Here is a 22,913-nt window from a genome sequence, read left to right as displayed (position 1 = left end):
TTCATTGCGCTCATACTCCTGGTCATGGGCGTCCTTTTGCTTATCTTTGAGCTCCTGGCTAATGATTGATCCAACTGAAGCATTGGGATTTGAAGAACTAGAGGCAGCCACTGGGGTCTGTGTGGGAGCTAGGCTCACCACGGAAGCTGTGGAGGCTGAGGCGGCTATCTTTGGAGCGGTAGTCTTCTTAGGACACTCCCCAGAAGTGTGTTCTTTTGTATGACAAAAGAAATCTCCTCAGCACTCAACTTGCCACCCGTCTTGCTTGCCTCCGCTTTCTGGTCTGGAGTAAACTTGGACGCATTGTTCGAGTTCTTGGAGCCAGAGGCTCCCGTGCTCTGTCCTGGGGAAGACCTCGTCTGGTTCTGGCCTTTTTCCCCCGAGGCGGTAGCCTTGGGAGTAGCCCGCTGGGAAGTCTTGGGCTTGCCACCATTATGCTTCATTTCAGCACTCTGCGCAAGCGAGAGTGCGTCTTCGAAGGTGGCTGGCCTCAACATACGCACCTCCCACTAGATTTGTGTGTCAAGGCCATACAAAAATTACCCTTTCTTGTCCGAATCAGATAAGCCTAATTGCAAACATAAAGTCGAAATTCTATTGGCAAATTGAAGGACTGGTTGTGCATTCTGACGCGCTCCCCTGAACTCATCTTCGAGTCGCTCAAGGTAATGGGGCGGTAGAAACCGCTGCTTAACCCTTCCACCTCAAAGCTCCCCCTCTCCTTACCAAGGTGTCAAAAATTCATCATTTCTCCAAAATATCTCATTCTTTTAGTAATATCTCTTAATTTTTAACTAATAAACCTTGTACTCAGTCAACTCTTCATCTTATGTGAGCATTTACTCATTTTTGGGTATTTTCTTTTATTCTTTGGATTTATCTCATCCCAACACCAATCAGCTTCAAAGACTCAGGTAGAATATCTCACTAGCCATGATCTTGATAAGGCTAGGAGTTGTTCATTATGTCTAACTCTTTAATCATTCGCCCCGGAATTTTAGAAATTCTTGCCGAATTTTTACACTTCTAAGCCGCTTTATTCCTAGAAGCAAAATTACAGCACCTTTATCAGTGATGAACCGTGTATATCATAGCATGTCTCCATCGCAGTATCGCCTTTTTATGCATACACAAATATTCATCCCCCACATAAGATGTCATACCTAATCCGGTGTGGGCATAAGCCCACTGGGTCCACCAAGGAATGGCCTCACCTTCCAGGTACCAACTGGCTAAGATCACTCTGTCAACCATGAATAAAGAGTTGTGGGATCAAGTTCACCATTATACTTATCATTTTCTCGAGAAAATGATTCGAGGGCACCGCTGGTGTAATCTGGCGTCCAAAGCTGCAAGGTATCGCTCATGTTCCACGCGTCGCATGGCTTCGTCTTCACGTTGTCGGATCTCCAATGCACGCATCTGCAACTCAAGCAAAGAACTCGGCTGTGGTCGTGACCCTGCGAGAGGGTCCCTGTGTAGAGGATCTGGAATCTAGGATACGGAAGGAGAGGGAGGAGGAGATATAAACGCGGCGTTGGAGAACGGGTATGCTCTTCCAGAGCCAAGATATGCGCCTTCTGCTCTTCCAACTTAGTCGTCTAGTCTGCGATTGCTCGCATCATCTGTTGGAACATCTCTGTAACACTCAAGCTTGGTGCCCTAGCTGGGTTGCCTGGTGCACTCTAGTCCCAAGGTTCTTGGTCTCTCTGATCGTCAAAGCTCGCCATAGCAGGAAAACGCACTTCCTTCCCGGAGCCCAATCTAACCATCCACTATGTGTGGGAGACTTCCAGAGGATTTCGGAGGCTGAAAACCAACCGTCCTGTCGAGGAACAGGAGTCACTCCGAAAGGGGGTAGTCCACCGGAGTCTGAAAACCAACCACACGAGCGAGAAAAAATTTACGGTTTCTTGCTGAATCTTAACACTTGAAGTAGGCTCTGATACCGCTGTAACATGCGGAAGCTTCGGGGGAGATCGGTAACTTCAATGCTCAGAAAAACAGCACACTTGTTGCAACGAAATTAACGCAAAAACTGAATATAGATGTGCAGAAAGATAGAGAGAGAGAGAGGGAGAAGAGGACACAGTATTGGGTCCCGAATACCCTCTGTAGGGCCCCCACCACGAATGGTGTATTTGCTTTTATTAGAATGATGTAAAATACTGAAATAAAAGACTGACTGAACCTTCTTGGCTGAGATGGATCTCTACCCTTGACTTTCAATCCTTCACCCCTTCTGTGTTAGCTTGTTCTAGGCTGTCCTGGCCCTTGGTTCAGCTTCAACACTTGATGAATGATGAGATAAATGAAATGATTTGTGGCCTTGGGTATTTATACCCTTCTGGACAGCAGTCGGCTGGCCCTACGGCAGTCGGCTGGCCCAGATAAGCTCCACGACTGAATATACAGCATAAAAATCCTAATAAATGCTGCACATGACTCCACACTGGGCTGGGCACTTATGTGCATGATAAAATGGCTGCTGGGCACTATGCGCATGATGTATTGGCTGCTGGGCAGCCTGTGTGGGCTGCCCCACACTTGCCCTACAGTGCCTTAGGGCTGGATAACCAGTCAGCTACCCTTGCAAGAGCCCTAGGGCTGTCCTACAGCCCTCCTATGGCCCTCCCATGGCTGGTGGGTACAGCCAGGGCCTTCCTGGCCCTTATGGGGGTGGTCTTACACTTTCCCCATGCCCACATGTGTCCTTGGGGTAGCCCTATGGGCTGGCCCCTTTCCTATATGCAGACCCTAACTGTCTACACAGTGATCTGGCATCCAGAACCATACCAGATACACAGAACCACTGACATCATAAATAATCTGGTTAGATGAAGTACAAATGTCAGTGGTGTGTAACGGAAAAAAGTGAGAAAAGATCTAAAGATCTATAGATCTAGAGATCTAGAGATCAAGAGTAACATGGGAAACCTAGGAAGCTACTAAGAGGGGACGAAAGTGTCCACACAGAGATCTCTAGGCACGTGAGGCTCATGAATGTGTGAGGGTATAGACGGGCCCTTAGTTGATGAAATCGCTCATAGGTCGCTGAAGCATGAAGACAAGCTCCTCTGGGGTGAACTGCCTGGAGGGTATCTGCTGGTGATTTGAGATGCTCTCTCTAATCCTTCCATGCCATCTGGATCTGCTACGGATACCCTGAGGTCTAGGGCATCTGTCCCGACATTGCTGAGAGGCACGCTCAAGAGTGATCCCTCTGGATGTGGATGCAGTTGTGTCCTGACGCTACCTCTGCTGTGCTAAAGTGGTGCTCCCAAAGAAATCAGTAAGCTGTCCCTGCACAAGACGTGTGTGTGCTACTCCTCCACGTATGAGTCTCTCTATGCCGGCATATCTCTAGTAGAAAAAGTCCTAGGCATCTCTGGTCACTGTAGTCCATCACTCTAGCAAGGGGGCCGAACCCCTCTCTCAAAAGGCAATGGAACCTCCCTCTAATCTCATAGTACACGAGGCATCGGCAAACGTAGTACTCCTCCGTCTCTGGCTCTAGCTGACATATGCGCTGCTCTATTGGTACTCTTTGTGGTCCATATCTACCTGTCTCAATCCCCAGCTGATGAGAGGAAGTGCGGATCTAACCAATAGTGCATCTGATGCCATGTGACAAATGTGTGTCCGTGTATCTCGGAGGAGTGATGAAACCATCCTCTGTGAGGCAAAGCAGGTGATCTCTATAAAAACTCATCTTCGTCCTTAGAGGGGCCGTTGGTGATACCCATGTCCTCTCAGTGTCTAAAAATTGATAATATCCTGCTTGATGATTCTGTTCACCTCTGACTGGTGCAGAGGCAACGAAGGGGCGTCTAAAGAGTACTGAAAAGGTGGCAATCTATCCATCGAGATCCCATGTAGTCACCTGTCATACCCATCTCCCCTTTCTGCAAGCTGTCGTGATGACTCGAAAGCGAGCCTAGCATATCTGTGTTGAGGGAGCTCCCATAAACTGTGGAGGAAAGATACTGACCTGGTAAGAGCCTCTACTATGAGTGGTGCACCAACCATCTCTGCTCGAATGATCTCATGGGGGACTGATGACTTACTGCGTATCATCATAACAAGAGGTCTCTCCATAGACCCCCATCCATCGTAGCCCCCCCCGTGCGGCGGCGGCAATGATCTAGGCTTGGTCCCCAGATGGGGGCACCATATAGTAGAGTAGGGGAGACCAAAGTATCAAAGAGCCATAATTTGGTTTTGGGCTCCTGAAACTGTACCTGTGAGCCCATCTTCTCTAGCATCCCTAGGGAAGCATATCCTCGTGTCAATCTCGCCTCAGCGGCTGCTCGCATGGAAAAAGATAGGCCCCTAAATAGGAACTCCCAGATACACATAGGAGGTAACCTACTCCGCAGTCTCCCCTCGATAAATGAAACCCGGTGCTGATCTACTAATCCATTGCGTTGAGGTATTAAAAATCATAACTTTAGTCTTGCCCAGGTTGACCATGAGGTCCCTGGCCTCCGTGTAGGCCTGTAGTGCATCCAGATGTCTTTGCATCCCCTCTGGAGAGTCTGCTCTAAGGACTATATCATCAGCATATATAAGCAATGGTATCCAAACTCCTGCCAAGGAAGCACCTCTCCCCTCTCCTCTATCAATAAAATCTGAAACCTCATCAATGTATAGCCCGAAAAGAGTCAGAGACAAAGGGCAGCCTTGTTTCAACCCTATGGTGCTGTAAATGAAGTCTGAGTTTCCTTCCGCAGTCTTCACTCTACCAGTGTGACTGACATATAAAGTAAGTACCCCCAAAGTGCGTGTTGGCAGAACCCCAAAGTCATACATCCTCTGCATCAGCCTGGCCCGTGGTACCGTATCAAAAGCCTGGTACCGTGGAGAGAGAGAGAGAGAGAGAGAGAGATGTTACAAAATAACACGATTGCACAACTAAATGATGATACTAATTGATGATTAAAGCTAACACCAAGTACATGCTTTTATAGGCTTAAAAGCCGTAGCTTTGGCACATCACATTTACTGGGGCAACAACACATGGCTAGGCCTATGACATCATTGCTTATCACATTCACACATAAAACGGCTATAAGAGGTTGTTCACACACATTTACTCACATAAGTGAGTGTTCACACACATACAAGGGTGTGACGTGAGGTCTTCGACCGTAGTAAACACAACCTTAGTCTAACTAAACTGCACTTAATGATGTTTAAGAGATAGACAAATATGTGTCAATGCAATGCAGCTATATTAGATGATGAATGCGGTTACAATGAGATCTGAATAGATCTATGATGCTGAATATGCTGCCTATATGCTGAATAGACAGAAGGGGGCAGTGGTTCGGAGAAGGATCACAGAGGAGTCGAAGGTTGCCAGGTATACCACCCAGCAACAGTTTAGCAGCGGGGAATGTCACGTGCACACCATTCAGGCGTACAGTGACATGGCATTGTTTTATGGCATGGCATCATCAGGCATTCAATCAAGATTTATCAGGCATTTTATGGACATTTAAATGAATGTTTCAGCATGTACCACATGGTATGGGTTGGATTCAGCATTGTAGCATCATATTAACCATCTAGACAAAAGCATTGGGGCTTGTGGAGGCAGCCGATAGCATTCAAGTCAGCCGACCAGCCTTTAAAGCATTTATGGCATTTAAATGGCAGTCGTGAGCATATTCAGAGCTGGCCGACTGCAGCCAAGCTGGCCGACCAGCACCAATTCCCCATATATAAAGAAACGCATCATTTCAGCATGGATATCTAGATCTCTTCAGCGTTTGAGTGGATGAAGGGGCATCTGACATCAGCGTTTCAGCCCTTCACCGCATACAGTCCAGCATCTCATCCAGTTGAGCATTCAGCCAAGTGTCCCTCAGCGTTTCTACTCCAGGAGGGCTGAGAACAGCAGCGCATCCATCATCATCAGCATTCAGTCCATCAACGCGTCCAGTTCAGCCAACGCATCTGTCTCCTCAGCGTTTCCTTCCCAGGTAACAGGAGAGCATCTGCGTTTACAGCATCACATCAGCATTGCTTCAGCCATCCCTTCAGCGTTTCCTTCCCAGGAGACAAGGGAAAGACAGTGGGACAGCAGTTCATTCAGCATATCAGTCTTCTGCTGTCGGGACTAAGGTCGTCTGCAGGAGTGAAATCCTTTGAGCCAAGACTCTATATACTGCGGGAACTGAACGGCAAATGCTGCTAAAAACTGCTTGGAAATACCTGAGTCACCCCTGACCTACTTGTGGAAACCTTTCACCTACCATCTCCGTCGTTCCTGAAGCTCTGAACCTCCTGAGGCGATGTTGGAGCAAACTTCCGTCTTCTGTGGAAGAGAAACCCCCGGCTGCTGCCAGTTGAAGCCCAAAACTTATGTCCTCCTTTGATGATGGATGTCATTCTTTTCCAGAGAGTTCATGGGTAAACATGTATGCCTTGCAGATGCAAGACTGACTGTGTAACGCGCGGAAGCTCTGGGTAGTCTTCTTTCAACCCTAAACACTCTTGAAAACCTTCTGATGCAAAAACGCACCATCTGGTGCAAAAACGCAGGTAGAGAGAGAGTAGAGAGAGAGAGTGAGAAGTGCTGGAATTTCAGTATATACTATGTACAAAAAAGGTACAGATCTTTGCAGCCATGGGCTGCCTTCATAAAAAGGTTCCTAACCCTAAATTCTGTCCCCTATGGGACCTCCTATTGACTCACACCCCTAGTGGGTGGAATGCCTATTACAAAGAGCAAGGGGGCTATTTATAGCCCCTTGGAGTGCATGAGAAACTGGCCGACTGCTGGTCGGCCAGTTCATAAGTCATTAATTCCATTTAAATGCTGCCGACTGAATCTCTTGATGCGCCTTCAGCCAGCACCCCTCTGTCCTGCAGCCGACAGCCCACTGGTGTTGCTGATGTCATCCTCCATCCAGCCGACATCCCTTCTGATCCATGCTTTGCTCCAAGTCCTGCTCCATGTCCATCTTCTACTGGTTCATAGTCTTTATCTGCTTGCCTCTTCTGGATCTAGCCCTAGAAATGTCCATGGCATCTGTGATGCACATGACATCCCCCTCTGCTAAACTTGATGACGGGAATCCAACCTGCTCTTGGATGACTGTCATCATCCCAATCCTGTTCCGAAGTCCCTCTGTCATCTTCCATCCTTGGCAAACTTTTTTCTCTGAAAATCCGATCTGTTCTCCAAACCACTCTGTCTCTGATGAAGATCTATGCATCTGGTCTTCCTCCAGTCCACAACCCATTCCTGCCCTGACTTTGAACACCGTCTTGGTCTTCTTTCCTGGAACTGAGTCTGGCACTCTCACATCACCCTTGGAGGATCAACCTCCCTTGGGACCGTTTCCCTTAGAACCTATCTAGCTCACGGAACTGCCATCCCTGTCTGGCACTGTGGAACACCACCAACAAACCTCCTGGGAGTTCTTCCCGATCTGTGTTCCCGCCTTGGGCTTCGAATCCGTGTACTTTCCTGTACCTTGGACCTGTACACCATCATATGGGACTGATTCAGTGTTTAGCTTGGCTGAGCCTGATGCTCTGATACCAATGTAACGCGCGAAAGCTCTGGGTAGTCTTCTTTCAGCCCTAAACACTCTTGAAAACCTTCTGATGCAAAAACGCACCATCTGATGCAAAAACGCAGGTAGAGAGAGAGTAGAGAGAGAGAGTGAGAAGTGCTGGAATTTCAGTATATACTATGTACAAAAAAGGTACAGATCTTTGCAGCCATGGGCTGCCTTCATAAAAAGGTTCCTAACCCTAAATTCTGTCCCCTATGGGACCTCCTATTGACTCACACCCCTAGTGGGTGGAATGCCTATTACAAAGAGCAAGGGGGCTATTTATAGCCCCTTGGAGTGCATGAGAAACTGGCCGACTGCTGGTCGGCCAGTTCATAAGTCATTAATTCCATTTAAATGCTGCCGACTGAATCTCTTGATGCGCCTTCAGCCAGCACCCCTCTGTCCTGCAGCCAACAGCCCACTGGTGTTGCTGATGTCATCCTCCATCCAGCCGACATCCCTTCTGATCCATGCTTTGCTCCAAGTCCTGCTCCATGTCCATCTTCTACTGGTTCATAGTCTTTATCTGCTTGCCTCTTCTGGATCTAGCCCTAGAAATGTCCATGGCATCTGTGATGCACATGACATCCCCCTCTGCTAAACTTGATGACGGGAATCCAACCTGCTCTTGGATGACTGTCATCATCCCAATCCTGTTCCGAAGTCCCTCTGTCATCTTCCATCCTTGGCAAACTTTTTTCTTTGAAAATCCGATCTGTTCTCCAAACCACTCTGTCTCTGATGAAGATCTATGCATCTGGTCTTCCTCCAGTCCACAACCCATTTGTTGGGTATAAAGTCCCAGTTTCGCCTCCGGACCTTGATCATCGCGTAGCTCTTTTCAAGAGCTTCGCGGCCATATATTTACTTGTACATTTGGCCCCCATTTGGGCCTTGTAACGGCATTCTTTGTATTTGGTCCGCCGGGCGCCCCATAAGTTGGGCGCCCGCCCATACCCTTGTATCACTATAAATACGAGGTCTCCCTTGAGCCTCAATAAGACATTCAAGATATTCTTGAGCATTGTGTGAGTTCTCTCTCTCTCTCACTCTCACTCTTCTCTATCTCCTCTGCACTTCCTTGGCTAAGGCTCTTGTGTTTGAGTCATTCTCTTCCAACAACTGGTATCAGAGCTATGGAGGGAAGCTGTATGCAGAAGCTATGGAGTTAGAGGTGTCTTCCACCACTTGACTACGGGATCGTCTGCGTTTTTCGCGTCAAACACCTCCCTTTTTATCATCAAGATGGTGCGTTTTTCTTTCTAGAGTGCTGCGTTTTTTTTTTCTCTCCCTCTGCTGCCCCCTTGTGCTGCGTTTCTTCTATCCCTTGCTGCCCCTTGTGCTGCGTTTTTTTTTTGCTCTCCATTGCTGCGTTTCTGTGCTGCGTTTTTGGTGCTGCGCTGCTGTAAACAGCAGCGTTTCTGTGGTCTTGTTCTCTGCCTGCTGTACGGCTGCCATCAGCAGCAGCTAGGGCTGCAGCCAGCAGCCCCACGACTACCAGCAGCAGCTAGGGCTGCAGCCAGCAGCCCCACGACCACCAGCAGCAGCCAACGCTGCAGCCAGCAGCCCCAAGGCCACCAGCAAACAGTCCGGGCTGCAGCCAGCAGTCCCACGGCCACTAGCAGCAGCCGTCTCTGCCTCCAGCAGACAGGATCTTGGAGCAACACCAAAGACAGCAACTTTCTGCCCCTCGGCGAGTTTACATCGACATCCGGTGATTCTCTTCCGCCGTCACCTTCACTTGAAGTTGTTTCATCAATCTACGAGCATCCTACAGTCAACCCATATCTGGTACATAACATCTTGCTATTACTTACTTTCTGAAGTGTCAGTTTGATAAGTCATGGCGTCTACAAGTGATCTTAAGGGTCTACTAGAGATTAAGAAGTTTGCAGGCACTGGGTTTGATCTTTGGAAGGTGAGGATTCAGAATATCCTCTATCTGCGGGAATGTGATACTGCACTTGAGCAGTTCAAACCCGCTGCTATGACAGATGATGAATGGGGAATCCTGAACAGAAAGGCCGTTGCCTATCTCCAGATGGCTGTTGCTGATGAGGTTCTTGTAGACCTCAAAGGGCTGACAACAGCCTATGCCGTCTGGGAGAAGCTGAGAAGCACCTATGAGATCACCACGCCAGTGAACCAGGTACATCTCATCAGGAAACTCATGAATATGCAACTTGATGATTCTAAGAATGCAGTAGAGCATATTACTACTTTCACAGGGGTGCTTAATCAGATGCAGGATTCTGGATTGCCTGCTTTTGATGATAAGTTGAAAGCTATCTTTTTGCTCACTACTTTGCCTGACTCTTGGGAAACACTTGTGGTGTCACTTGGGACAAATCCCAACCTAACTTTTGATGGAGTCAGGGGTGCTATTCTCAATGAAGATATCCGGAGGAAGACCTCAGAGACTAGCGGTTCTGCAAATGTCTCACGAGGGAGGACGACCAAGCGGGGAAATACTACTACCAATTCAAAGGGTAGAAGCAAGAGCAAGGGCCAGCAGTCTGATGTTACATGCTACCAGTGTGGTCGTAAAGGCCACAAGAAGCCAGATTGCAAATTTTACAAGATGGAGCAAGACCGGAAGAAGAAATCCAGTCATTCAAATGACAAAAAGAAGGAAAAAGAGAGTAATTCCAGCAAAGCAGAAGAGTTCGAAAAGGACAAGAGCAAGGCCAATGTGGCCTCTGGTGTTGTCATAGAGGAACTGTCTGACTCAGATGATGTGCTATGTGTTTTTTCTGCTAATGCACTTGATGTTCATAACTTACATGTCACAGAACCAGATGTTATTCATGCCTTGATGTATGAATCTGATGTGCTTTCACAGACTTGGATTATTGACACGGGTGCCTCTTTTCATGTAACTCCTATCAAGGAGTGTTTTGCAACTTTCACTGCAGGCTCCCGAGGAAAGGTGTTCTTGGGGAATGATCATGCTTGCAATATTGAAGGTATGGGCACCGTGAATTTGACTTTGCAGGATGGTAGTGAGTTTGTGCTGCCTAATGTGAGGTATGTGCCTGGTTTGAAAACCAGTCTCCTGTCTGTGGGCCAGCTTGATGCCTTGGGATACACGGCCATATTTGGAAATGGCACATGGAAATTGACCAAAGGCACAAGGCTGATTTCAAAAGGATGCAAGAAAGGAACATTATATAGCCTTCATGGTCAGGCTTTGTCTGGTAAGTTTATTGCTTTTGCAGAGGTACGCTCCCACATGGAGCTTTGGCATAAGAGACTTGGCCACATGAGCCAAAAGGGTCTCTCCATTTTGTCCTCTTTGAACAAATTTGATGCAAAAGGAAGCAAGCTTGATTTTTGTAATGATTGCTTGTATGGGAAACAGAATAGGAGTTCTTACTCCTCTCGTGCCTCTCGCAAGGCTGAAAAGTTGGACTTGGTCCACTCTGATGTGTGCAGCATGCCCATTAAATCTAAAGGTGGTTCAAAGTACTTTGTGTCTTTTGTGGATGATCACTCACGAAAAGTATGGATCACTTTGTTGAAATCTAAGGATGATGCTTTTGCTGCATTTCAAAAGTTTTATGCATTTGTTCATACTCAAACAGGAGTGAAGATTAAATGCTTACGCACTGACAATGGGGGTGAGTTTGTTAGTACTAAATTTCAGAAATTTTGTGATGATAATGGCATTAAGAGGGAACTTACACCCCCCTATAGCCCCTCTTCAAATGGTGTGGCTGAAAGGTATAATCGTACACTGTGTGAAAGAATTCGATGCATGCTGTCCACAGCTAATCTCTCTCAGGATTTTTGGGGAGAAGCCTTGAAAACTGCAGTTCATGTTTGCAATCGATCTCCACACACAGCTTTGAAAGGTGGAATCCCTGAGGAGGTTTGGTCTGGCAAACCGTCCTCATATGCCCACTTACGCATCTTTGGTTGTGATGCATATGTGCATATCCGCAAGGAAGACCGGAACAAGCTTGATGCTAAGTCCGAGAAGGGCACCTTCGTTGGCTACGGTGATGAAGGTGAGATGGGCTACCGTGTGTGGTTGCCATCAACCAACAAAGTGGTTCGCAGCCGGGATGTTGTATTTTATGAGGCAAAGCTGCTCCGTAATGTTTGTGCCTCTCATGGTGATCAGAAAAAGGTCAAATTTCAGCAAGGGCAGCCACCCATTGATGCTGAAAATGAGCCCCAGGATGCTTCACAAAGGGCTGAAGATAATGAGTCCGTGATATTTGAGCCAGAAGAGGTTGGACAGCCGCTTCATGCTCCTGGAGGTGTAGGGCAGCAACCCCTATATGCTGAAAATCAAGCTGTTCGTGAAAACCCGCAGCCTTTTGATGCTGAAATTATGATTCCTCCCGATATTGACCCCCAACCAGCCAATGATCATTGGGTACGGAGGTCTACTCGCTTTCGGAGGGAACCTCAGCGTTTTGATCCCTCTTTGCAACATGTTTTGCTTACAGATGAGGGTGAGCCTCTTACTTTCAAAGAGGCTAAGTCTTGTGAACTCCGAAACAAGTGGGAGCATGCTATGCAGGAGGAGATTAAGTCTCTACATGCAAATGACACTTGGGACTTGGTTGAGTTGCCCAAAGGAAGGAAGGCTATTCCTAACAAGTGGGTGTACAAAGTCAAGACAGTTGACGGCCAGCCTAAGTATAAAGCCCGCCTTGTTGCTAAGGGCTATGCTCAGAAGGAAGGGATTGATTTTCAGGAGGTCTTCTCTCCTGTGGTCAAAATGACCACCCTTCGTGTTTTGTTTGCTCTCACTGCTGTTTTGGATTTAGAACTGTATCAGATGGATGTAAAGACAGCTTTCTTACATGGTGATTTAGATGAAGAGCTGTATATGAAGCAGCCTGAAGGCTTTGTCATTCCTGGCAAAGAACATCTGGTTTGTAAGCTGAAGCGTAGTCTCTATGGGCTGAAACAAGCCCCGAGGCAGTGGTACAAAAAGTTTGATGCTTTCATGCTTAACCAAAAGTTTAATCGTAGCCATGCAGATCATTGCTTGTATACTAAAACTGATGCAGATGGCAGCCCAGTGATACTTGTGCTGTATGTTGATGACATGCTTCTTGCAGGGAAGAATAAGAGCATTTTGGAAGCTCTTAAGGACCAGCTGAAGTCAGCTTTTGCTATGAAGGACTTGGGTTCAGCTGAACATATTTGGGTCTTCGGATTAGACGGGACAGAGCACAGAAGTTGCTTTTCCTCTCACAGGAGAAGTATATCCAGAAAGTCCTTGATAGATTTAACATGGCTGATTCTAAGCCTTTGGGTGCTCCATTGCAGCCCTATGTTAAACTATCCAAGGATGATTGCCCAAAAGATGATGATGCAGCCAGTACTATGCGTGGGATCCCTTATGCTTCTGCTTGTGGATCTCTTATGTATGCTATGGTTGCTACACGGCCAGACATTGCTCATTCAGTGGGAGTAGTCAGTCGTTTTATGTCCAACCCTGGCAAAGCACATTGGGATGCTATAAAGTCTATTTTGAGGTACTTGAAGGGGACACAGAAGAAATGCCTTATGTATGGTAAAGGTCCACTTGAGGTGCAGGGTTATTGTGATTCAGACATGGCAGGTGATTCTGATACCCGCAAGTCTACTAGTGGGTACATCTATACTCTTGCAGGTGGTGCTGTTTCTTGGTGCTCTAGACTCCAGAGGATAGTAGCACTTTCTACTACTGAGGCCGAGTACATCTCCGTCACAGAGGCTTCTAAGGAGGCCATTTGGTTAGCACGCCTTGTCACAGAGTTTGGATTGCCAGAGAGGGCTCCGGTCCTTGGTTGTGATAGCCAGAGTGCCATATACCTGGCTAAGAATGCCATGTTTCATGCTCGTACCAAACACATTGATGTACGGTACCACTTCATCAGACAGGTGCTAGATGATGGTTTGGTCAGTTTGGTCAAGATTGGCACTCATGAGAACCCTGCAGATGCTCTCACCAAAAGTTTGCCAAAAGCACAGCTTGATATGTGTCTACAGCGGGTGGGAGTTACATAGCTTAGAGGAGCTTCACTGGCCCTTTAAGTGGGAGGTTGTTGGGTATAAAGTCCCAGTTTCGCCTCCGGACCTTGATCATCGCGTAGCTCTTTTCAAGAGCTTCGCGGCCATATATTTACTTGTACATTTGGCCCCCATTTGGGCCTTGTAACGGCATTCTTTGTATTTGGTCCGCCGGGCGCCCCATAAGTTGGGCGCCCGCCCATACCCTTGTATCACTATAAATACGAGGTCTCCCTTGAGCCTCAATAAGACATTCAAGATATTCTTGAGCATTGTGTGAGTTCTCTCTCTCTCTCACTCTCACTCTTCTCTATCTCCTCTGCACTTCCTTGGCTAAGGCTCTTGTGTTTGAGTCATTCTCTTCCAACACCATTCCTGCCCTGACTTTGAACACCGTCTTGGTCTTCTTTCCTGGAACTGAGTCTGGCACTCTCACATCACCCTTGGAGGATCAACCTCCCTTGGGACCGTTTCCCTTAGAACCTATCTGGCTCACGGAACTGCCATCCCTGTCTGGCACTGTGGAACACCGCCAACAAACCTCCTGGGAGTTCTTCCCGATCTGTGTTCCCGCCTTGGGCTTCGAATCCGTGTACTTTCCTGTACCTTGGACCTGTACACCATCATATGGGACTGATTCAGTGTTTAGCTTGGCTGAGCCTGATGCTCTGATACCAATGTAACGCGCGGAAGCTCTGGGTAGTCTTCTTTCAGCCCTAAACACTCTTGAAAACCTTCTGATGCAAAAACGCACCATCTGATGCAAAAACGCAGGTAGAGAGAGAGTAGAGAGAGAGAGTGAGAAGTGCTGGAATTTCAGTATATACTATGTACAAAAAAGGTACAGATCTTTGCAGCCATGGGCTGCCTTCATAAAAAGGTTCCTAACCCTAAATTCTGTCCCCTATGGGACCTCCTATTGACTCACACCCCTAGTGGGTGGAATGCCTATTACAAAGAGCAAGGGGGCTATTTATAGCCCCTTGGAGTGCATGAGAAACTGGCCGACTGCTGGTCGGCCAGTTCATAAGTCATTAATTCCATTTAAATGCTGCCGACTGAATCTCTTGATGCGCCTTCAGCCAGCACCCCTCTGTCCTACAGCCGACAGCCCACTGGTGTTGCTGATGTCATCCTCCATCCAGCCGACATCCCTTCTGATCCATGCTTTGCTCCAAGTCCTGCTCCATGTCCATCTTCTACTGGTTCATAGTCTTTATCTGCTTGCCTCTTCTGGATCTAGCCCTAGAAATGTCCATGGCATCTGTGATGCACATGACAGACTGCTATGATGATGACTATGCAAGCCATGTGCAACCCTATATGCTGTGCAAGAATGCAGATGGATGGGTTACTAATGCATACCTAAGGGAAAATCCCTAAGGGTGGCCTGCAAGATTTTGAGAACTGGGTTTAACTGTGCGGAAGCGATTATCATGATGTCTGACTGAATGACTGATGGAATGAACATGCTCTAAGGCTGGTTACCCTGTAACGCTCTGATACCAATGTGACATGTGAGGTCTTCGACCGTAGTAAACACAACCTTAGTCTAACTAAACTGCACTTAATGATGTTTAAGAGATAGACAAATATGTGTCAATGCAATGCAGCTATATTAGATGATGAATGCGGTTACAATGAGATCTGAATAGATCTATGATGCTGAATATGCTGCCTATATGCTGAATATACTGATATGCTGAATGAACTGCTGTCCCACTGTCTTTCCCTTGTCTCCTGGGAAGGAAACGCTGAAGGGATGGCTTTGGGACTGAAGCAATGCTGATGTGATGCTGTAAACGCAGATGCTCTCCTGTTACCTGGGAAGGAAACGCTGAGGAGACAGATGCGTTGGCTGAACTGGATGCGTTGATGGACTGAATGCTGATGATGATGGATGCGCTGCTGTTCTCAGCCCTCCTGGAGTAGAAACGCTGAGGGACACTTGGCTGAATGCTCAACTGGATGAGATGCTGGACTGTATGCGGTGAAGGGCTGAAACGCTGATGTCAGATGCCCCTTCATCCACTCAAACGCTGAAGAGATCCAGATATCCATGCTGAAATGATGCGTTTCTTTATATATGGGGAATTGGTGCTGGTCGGCCAGCTTGGCTACAGTCGGCCAGCTCTGAATATGCTCACGACTGCCATTTAAATGCCATAAATGCTTTAAAGGCTGGTCGGCTGACTTGAATGCTGTCGGCTGCCTCCACAAGCCCCAATGCTTTTGTCTAGATGGTTAATATGATGCTACAATGCTGAATCCAACCCATACCATGTGGTACATGCTGAAACATTCATTTAAATGTCCATAAAATGCCTGATAAATCTTGATTAAATGCCTGATGATGCCATGCCATAAAACAATGCCATGTCATTGTACACCTGAATGGTGTGCACGTGACAAAGGGCTATTCACACACAGACACAAGCACGTACACACACGTGAAGACTCTAAAACCCAACAATGACACTGCCCATACCACCATCATTAATTTCTTTTGCTAAAACCTACTAATAGCTGGCATTCCACGTAGACCGCCAGCTCTTGGGAACCCTCCTGACTGTGACGAGAGTACACCTCGTGCCAAAAATGTATTCTCTACCCACACACGTCATGCGAGAGAACGAATTCTTCAGAGACCTAGATGCCAACAAGCCTCCTAATCTAGACCCTCTTCTCGTCAACTCCTTATCAAAGACGTACACCAGCGCCATAGAGCCACTTCGTCACAAGAGGTTGACATTTATGTCACCTTTGGCTCTTGATGAGGATAACACAAGATTAGTTAATTCCATTGTACATGTAGGACTCACGTAGAATGCAAGCCCTGTTTTTTGGGTAGCTAGTTTTTCCTTCCATGTTTTGTTGGTAAAAAATTACTCATCAATCACATGTACCACTTTTGGTTTCATAGACCCTTAGTAGACATAAATAAACTCTCTCTCTCTCTTTATGTTTATGTTTAAGTTTTCTTTCTGTTTTATTTTCCATTCCATGATGAGATATGCCATGGACATTATTGTATCACTTTGGTCTCATAGGCCCATTGGGTCTTAGTAGACGCTTAATATATCTTCCTTTCTCTCTCTCTCTCTCTCTCATAGAATTACTGATAGATAAAATTAATCATAGATCACATGTTTTGTTGGTATAAAATTACTCATAGATCACATGTACTACTTTTGGTTTCATAGACCATTTGGGCCTTTCGTAGACATAAATAAACTCTCTCTCTCTTTGAGAGAGATACAAAGTGCTGGTATGCACACGTAGGCACTTGGTTTGGCATGCACGGTATGCAGATGGAGGCACTTCCCCCGTTCCAGTACAGCATAGAGGCCCCATCATTTGCTCTCAGCCGCACAGAGCGGAACAGGGTTATTAGGAAGGACATTGTCAGATTGGATACTCAGAGGACATGGTGTTCACCTAGTCGTCCACTGGGGACGAAGATGGCCTTCTACAGAGATCACCTCATATGCCTGACAGAGGATGGTTCCATCATCCGCCCATGCTACATGGACACACCTATATTTTGGGGTGAGATGTGCGATTGGCCAAATCCACACCTCGTCCCACCAACTAAGAGTGGAGACTGCTAGATATGGGCCCAGGACGGCCGCACCAAAGGACAGGATATGCCAGCTCTGTCAGATAGAGCACGAGACAAAGGATCGTTACATATGTCAATGCCCTATATACTATTAGATTCAGGGGAGGTTCCACTGCCTCTTCCGAGCTGGGTTTGGACCACTTTCCAGGATCATGGACTTCTCGGATCAGAGATGCCTGGGACTTTTTCTTCTAGAGCTCCATAGACACAGGGAGTCCTTAGTGAGATCCAGATCAGCTGTACTTGCTCGAGGACCAACACAGACCACCCATCATACTCGGACCACAGGCTAGTGCAGTGCTCGACCAAGAAGGTGTGACACTCCGTAGCGGAGGTTCGGAGGCCTTAACTGGCCAACGGTCGAAAGGCCGTAATAACAAGGGCAAAGGGAAGGCTTCACCGGAGAAGTCTTCTGAAAAGAAGTCCAACTCAGACAACAAGAAACTGAACGCAGAGAGGACCTGTAATGATTGTGGCGAGAAAGGCCACTATTGGAGGCAGTGTCCCAAGCGGAGCACCGAGAAGGGTGCAGAATCCTCGGCAGCAACCGTGAAGACTCCAGCTTTTGTGCACCTGGAGGTTATGGACACCGGTGTTTCATCTTCGTCGTGCAAGGAGGAGGTTGGAGGACTCTCCACTACGGATACTCGGGAGTGGATTCTAGACAGTGGTGCTTCCACGCACATGACTCCTTCCCATTCGGCTTTACAGGATCTTTGCAAGCATTCTAGTCACATCCTTATTGGGGATACATCCACTATCCCAGTTCATAGTGAGGGCAGGTTGAAGATAGTTCCCGATGGCAGAGGGAGGAAGCATTCCTCCCAGGTGCTGTATGTTCCATCACTTGGTTTTCATTTGTTGTCAGTGCATCAGGTTTGCAAGATTGGCATACGGGTGGAGTTTGATGAGCATTTTGTTGCTCTCCGGGACAAAGCAACAAGCCAAGTAGTTTGGGAAGGTGGAGTGGAGAATGGAGTTTACAAACTTTCAGCACTCTCTCTCACAGGTCCTCAGTTTTGTGATGAGTGGCAGTCTGGTAATGGCCACTTAAGTGTCGATACGCTGCAGACGCAAGCTTTCCCGGACCAAATGGTGGATGGCTTGCCAGATGATGGCACCAGTTGGCAAGAACTTTCCACTACAGATGTTGGTAGCTCTTGTGTTCGTCAGTCAAAGGAAACTTTACAGGTAACCTGTGCTCTGATGTCTCGTAGTATTCGGGACAAAGAATCTCCTGTAGATAAGGAAGTTCGTTCCACGAGGACTTTTGTGGTTCCGGATTCAGAGGGGGTTGGTTACAGGTTTCCGAAGGCCTTGAGTGGTCTTCCACAGGTTTCCAAGACTTGGCGTCCCACCATAATAGGTGTTGATCCTGGTGAGCAGTATGATGCCTCCTTGACTGGGAAGCAGGATGGTTCATTGATCTAGTTGTTGGATACCAGATTGAACGGGAGCTTCCTGATGAGGCTGTTGAGCTCATGTTTGCAGAGGACTCTTTGGGAGGCAGGATTGCGTATCTTGTGGTTTCTACACATGCGAAGGATCTTGGACTCTTTTACACAGGAGGGGGATTGATGGATGGAGTCAGACTCCACGGTTGGAATGACTCAGATTGGGGAGGAGAGCCAGACACGAGGACCTTGACATCAGGCTACAGTTTTTCCCTTGGCTCAGGCGCAGTTTTATGGAGTAGTACGAGGCAGCCATCTATTGCATTGTCGTCAACTCAGGCAAAGTATCGGGCTACTTGTGGTGCTGCTTATTACGAGGTGGTAAGGTTGCAAAGGTTACTTGGCAAGATTGGGTTTCCACACCGGAGGAACCCATGGTCATCCAGAGGCATTTTGTTCGTGAAAAGATTGTTGCTGATGACATCTTGCTCGAGTTTTGTTCGACGGAGAACAGTGCCGTGGACCTCTTAACGAAGTCTCTACCTCGGGCTATGCTCCGGTGGCACTCCAACTCACTGGGGTTGGTTCCACATCCAGGAGCTGAAAGGGGGTGTTCGCAGTCATCTCTTGTCTGTATATTTACACCAGGGCCTCTGTTGTGGGTGTGCCCGCCCGATTTAGGTGTTTTCTCATTTTTCCCCACTCTCCATATTTTTCCCTATTTTTACCAGGTGTGGGAGGCTGTCCTGTGGTTCTTGGAGTGATCCAGGTGATGGGCGGCTGGTTCTACTGCTCCCTGCTTCTCTCTGCTCTGCTGGCCGACTTCACACGTGTGATGGCCAACTCACTGAAGCTAGCCGACTGGAGTTCAGCAGGTCGGGTGTCCCTATGTTGCTGTCGGCTGTCCTTACTGCTGGTCAACTGGATCACAGGGGCCATATATAATGGCCCCTTGCTCCCCACTTGTAGTATTCAGTTTCCGAGATTTTCTTGTGTATATATAGCAGAGTTACACGCCTCTCTCTCCCTCTCTATTGCTGTGTTTTTCTGCAGTGCACTTGCTCTTGTGTTTTCAGATTTTGTCTTCATCTCCGCTGCATATTCTGACAAAGGGATGTACTAGGGTGATATGAGAGCTCTCAGCTCATGTACCTAGATTAGATTTTATAGTTCTAGATTTTTGTTATCTTTCTTTATTACAATTTTGTACCCAGGATGATGTACCTCATGGATATGATGTAACCTTTTGGTCTCATAGGTCATTTTGGCCTTTGGAAGATGTTAATACAACTCTCTCTCTCTCTCTCTCTCTCTCTCTCTCTCTCTCTCTCCACCTACAAAGCCAACAAGGTGGATATCCTTAAGTAATCAAAGAAAACCAAGGTATGGATTGCAAATGGGCTTACCTCAACACACCTAAAGCACGAAAAGGTGCCAAACTCACTAAAGTTCAAAAGGCGCATAAAGTTCACGAGCCATGGAAAAGCCCCTCATTAAAAACTTACTTGCTTTGCAAGTGGTAGCTGCTGCTGTCAATGTAGCCTCACCACCAACATCCAACGACCAACAATCTTGTATTATTGCAAATGTTGCATCTTCTAGTGACATAGTAGATGAGCACTAGGACATTTTCTTCTAAAGTTTTTGTTTGGTTTGATGTTCCTTTTTATTATGGACCAATGACATGGGCATAAGACCTCCATGGTCTTCATTTATGTATTGGTCTCATAGGTCATTTTGACCTTCCACATATGTTAAAAGAGTTTTTTTGTCTCTCTTTCTTTTCTTCTCAAGCAGACAACCCAAAAGACAAGATGCAAGTTCTCGAAGAACACCCGTCTTTAAGAATTCGGTTATGTGGATGGTAAGTCTTCACTAATAACACTGCAGAAAGAACGTGGTTGAATAAGAGGTTTATGGCTCAAGGAGTAATTAATTATAGCTGCTGATTGCCCATGGACAGAGCTCATACTAAAGAGGTTAACACTTCAAGGAGTGCCCGGCTACCCTCCAGTGCCGGATGGACAATGGAGGCTGTGCTGACAATGTGTCTGTGAGTGAGTGTAAGTGTGGGTGTGGGTGTTGGTGGAGAAGGAGGAAGGGGGAGGGGGGGTAGGCCACGTGCTCAGGCCTCTTCACACGCAGGGACAGAATACCATTGATGTAATGGCGAATGGATAGATACATCCCCTAAATTGCAAGAGCAGACTGCCTCAGAAGTTCGAAAACGAGGGGTTTCTTACCTGATCGGCACGCTTACAGCACCCGCTTCTCTTCTATCCGGCGGAACCGAGGTTCCAACGTGCTGACAAACGTGAACGTTCACAGAAATAAATGAGTGAGTGCACTCTGGTCACCTGCCAGAACTCCCTCTTTTTACCATGTGCCAGCCTGGCCAATGCCTTTCGTTTCAAACAACTCGGACATTGTCCGGTCGGACACCCTTTGCGTTTAGTCCCCATTACACACTGTGGATCTTGTAAGATGCATTAAGAGCTGTTGAATCCTCATGTGAACTACAACACAAAAATGTTGTTACCGACCTCCATATCAATGTTAAATCGACTCTGAGACTGGAGACGACAAAACTAATGACAAAAGCGTTTCTCTGTCCTATTATTACTACAAAGAAGCTCCCAAGTCCTAACACTCATAGAGTTTCAAGATGAACCACTAGCACTAAACACTATGGTCGCTCTACTCGTGTGTGAAGGGCCACTAGCATTGCATTATAGGTTGGCAATGTTTGGTTTTAATTTCCACAAGGATTTGCATGCTTTTGGTTATTGGAAGCAAACATAATTGAACAAGGAGATGTGGGTGTAAATGTTAACGTCTAGGTTGGTGATTATGCCATGAAAAAGCCAAAAAAACAAATCAGATTGTAATCAAGTAAGTCTCTCATTATTGACACATCTCAATACGCACATATATTAATTATATTAATGATTATTATACTGTGGTTGAACAATGTATATGTGTCACATGTGTGTGTTCTTTGTTTCTTATTACTAGATGTCATTTGGATAACACTTTTGGTAGTCTTAATAATCTATAATTTGATTTGGATGACACTTTTGTTAGTCTTAGTAATCTATAATCTAATTTGCACTTTGCATGGTCTGTGTACTAAGTAGAGATTCATGAGCCAATGCACTATTTTAAATGATAGGTGTAAATAAGCCTAGAGAAGATAATGTACGATTCATTTCACATTATAAATTCTAGTGATGTTGAGGCAAATGGTTATGGAATTGAAAATAAAATGAAGACAAGCTAAATGATGATGTGGAAATGTTTGGATTGCCCGATAGTTCATGGTCTTCTAACAAAGGAGATGAGCAAGAACTATTTTCTAAAAATGAACTGCGTTTGAACTTTTTCTTTTTTTAAAGAGTAGGTATCAAAGTTTACATTTCTCAAATCGATTATGCATGGAAAGGAAGAATAACTTGTGTGAAAAATATAAAATCCCAGGAGGTCATTTGGAAGGGGGAAAGGATGCATAACCATGTGCTAGTCAAAAGCCAAATTTGATTTAAAAAACACAAATTGGCAACATGAAATGGTGCAGTGAAAATGATACGAAAATGTCTCAACATGTTGTTGTTATGAAGAACATGAGAAAAAGTAGAGTAAGACTTACATGAAAGAACATGAGAAAAATAAGTAGCTTCAGACTTACATGAATGCAAGACAAATTTAATAATTAAAACATTTTACTTGAAAGGTTTCAAGAAACTCGTGATGTTGTGACACATAAATGATATATATACATAGGCTTTTGTACTCTAGTATTTCTTGCAAATATAGGAACAAGATTGTACTGGACACTAAAAGTAAATGACATTGATGCTTATCTGAAGTGGATTGCATAAATGATAAGTTTTTAAATATCTGCTTTTTTAATGCTACCAAATGTTTCAACCCCCAATACTACCTACACGCTAATAAAGCAAGAAAAAACAAAATAGTTGTTATGAGAATGTATTTTAAGCTCTCTTAAAAATATTATTCTACCCTCTTAGATACTTCGAGGATACTTGGATTATCTTTTCATTATGCCAAATCATGTTAGTAGCATATGTGATGCCACCATTATAAATATTAATACATTTGGTGTACATTGACGTATGCTTTGTCTTCTTCTATCATTGGAGCTCTGGGATCTTATGTTGATAGGAGTGGTAGTTGATGTCAAGGATCCATAGGTGTTGAGTCGAAGAAGAAGTTTTGGGTACAATTGATTAGACATGAAGCGCAATTATTCGGGTGCAGTAGGGGTGATTAAGGAGATCCAGGCGATGG

At 46.1% G+C, this 22,913-nt stretch overlaps 1 protein-coding gene across 2 annotated transcripts in view; it reads right to left on the bottom strand.

The window, feature by feature from the left end:
- The window catches only part of LOC147608111 (Plasma-membrane choline transporter family protein), a 64,964-nt gene extending 43,988 nt beyond the window's left edge, over positions 1 to 20,976 (bottom strand). The window contains exon 1 of one of the 2 annotated variants that reach the window (XM_086789565.1): positions 20,849 to 20,976. The gene's annotated coding sequence lies outside the window, so the exon portion shown is untranslated. The remainder of the gene's footprint in view (positions 1 to 20,848) is intronic. The other variant, XM_086789567.1, reaches the window with a different exon arrangement.
- Positions 20,977 to 22,913: the final 1,937 nt, after the last annotated feature.

Source organism: Cibotium barometz, chromosome 54, assembly GCF_041138505.1.
Source record: "Cibotium barometz isolate CiBa-2024 chromosome 54, ASM4113850v1, whole genome shotgun sequence".
Taxonomy (NCBI): Eukaryota; Viridiplantae; Streptophyta; class Polypodiopsida; order Cyatheales; family Cibotiaceae; genus Cibotium; species Cibotium barometz.
The sequence above is the reverse complement of the archived record's forward strand: the minus strand, read 5'-3'. Positions and strand labels throughout refer to the sequence as shown.